The sequence below is a fragment of the Castanea sativa genome, chromosome 4, assembly GCF_040712315.1.
Source record: "Castanea sativa cultivar Marrone di Chiusa Pesio chromosome 4, ASM4071231v1".
NCBI classification, from domain to species: Eukaryota; Viridiplantae; Streptophyta; class Magnoliopsida; order Fagales; family Fagaceae; genus Castanea; species Castanea sativa.
Window position 1 is genome coordinate 25,620,005 of NC_134016.1, and position 1,707 is coordinate 25,621,711.

The 1,707-nt window shown below is 35.7% G+C and overlaps 1 non-coding gene across 1 annotated transcript; it reads right to left on the reverse strand.

Annotated features, from left to right (window-relative positions):
- Positions 1-438: 438 nt before the first annotated feature.
- On the reverse strand, positions 439-544 carry LOC142633183 (small nucleolar RNA R71). Its single transcript, XR_012843826.1, has one exon. It is a non-coding gene; the product is annotated as a small nucleolar RNA R71 (small nucleolar RNA).
- Between the last annotated feature and the right edge of the window lie 1,163 nt (positions 545-1,707).

The following is a 1,707-nucleotide window of genomic DNA, read 5'->3' on the forward strand; positions in this document are numbered from 1 at the left end:
CTTGATATCATGGCAGACTTAGAGAGTAATCATGGTGATGAGAACAATTTACATAATGAAAACTTCCATGCTCACCAACCCATTAGAGCTCTCAGGGATTATTTGCAACCTACTAGGAGTAGTGAACCATCATGCATCATTTTTCCAACTAATGCAAATCATTTTAATTTTAAGCCCAATATGATTTCATTACTTCCTAAATGTCATGACTTAGATTCTGAAAATCCTTACCTACACTTTAAGGAATTTGAGGAGGTATGTTCTACCTTCTATGATCAATCATGTAATGAAGAGACCATTAGGTTGAAGTTGCTCCCTTTTTCTCTTAAAGACAGGGTAAAAACTTGGCTTAATTCTTTGAGACGTAGGTCAATTGGTACTTGCCAAGAGATGCAAACTGAGTTTTTAAAGAAATTTTTTCCAATTCATAGGACTAATGCACTTAAAAGATAAATAATGATTTTTTCACAAAAAGATAATAAGACATTTGTCAAAGTTGGGAAAGATTTAAAGATTTGCTTAATGCTTGTCCACATCATGGCTATGCAACTTGGTGTATAATTAGTTTTTTCTATGAAAGTTTAACTCCAAAGATGCGCCAATTTGTAGAGATGATGTACAATGGAGAGTTTTTGAGTAAAGATCCTAATGAGGCTTTTGATTATTTTGATCTCTTAGCTGAGAATGTTCAATCTTGGGAGACCACTAATACCTCAGATAGGTTTAGAGTATCCACCAACCCCTCTGGGGGTGGTAACTACCAACTTAGGGAAGACGATGACCTTAGTGCTTGGGTGGCTAGTTTAACTAGGAAGCTTGAAGCCATGGAATTAAGGAAGGTCAATGGAATCAATACTATGCCTAAAACTGATGAAGTTTGTAGAATTTGTGAGGCCATGGAACACCCACCAATGAATGCCCTACAATTCCATCTTTTAAAGAGGTGTTGCATGATCAAGCAAATGCTATGAGCATGGTGAAAAATTAACACCCTTCCCCCTATGTAGAGACATACAATTCAAGGTGGAGGAATCACCCAAATTTTAGTTGGAGGAATGATAATGTGGTTGCACCTCCTACACATAGTTCTTCAAATTTTGTTCCCTATAATCCCCCTCCAAAGAAGAGTCTTGAGGACACTTTGCAACAATTCATGCAGGTCAATCCACCATTATAATCAGAACTCACAACCCATAAATGACATTAGGAGCACTCTTAAATTGACCACAGCCATGAGCACAATAGAAAAGGGTAAGTTTCCATCTCAACCACAACCAAACCCCTAAGGTCAATTTTGTGTTGATGATTGTAGTTCCTCTAAAAATAAAGTGAGTCAAGTTAAATCTGTAACAACTCTTTGTAGTGGAAAAATCATTGAGAAAGATATTCCTAAAAGCAATACACAAGATAAATCTTCCAAAATAAATAGTAGTGATGAAGCCCTTGAGCCTAAATCTAATGAAATTAAAAAGTGTCCTATCCCTGCTCTCTTTCCCTAAAGGTTGATTCCACCTCAAAAAATTAATCAAAATTTTGAAATCTTTGAAGTGCTTAAGCAAGTTAAAGTAAACATTCCTCTTTTGGATGCCATAAATCAAATTCCATCATATGCTAAATTTTTGAAAGATTTGTGTACTGTTAAGCATACGCTTAGTGTACATAAGAAGGCATTTTTGACTGAACAATTCAGTGCAATCATTCAAAACA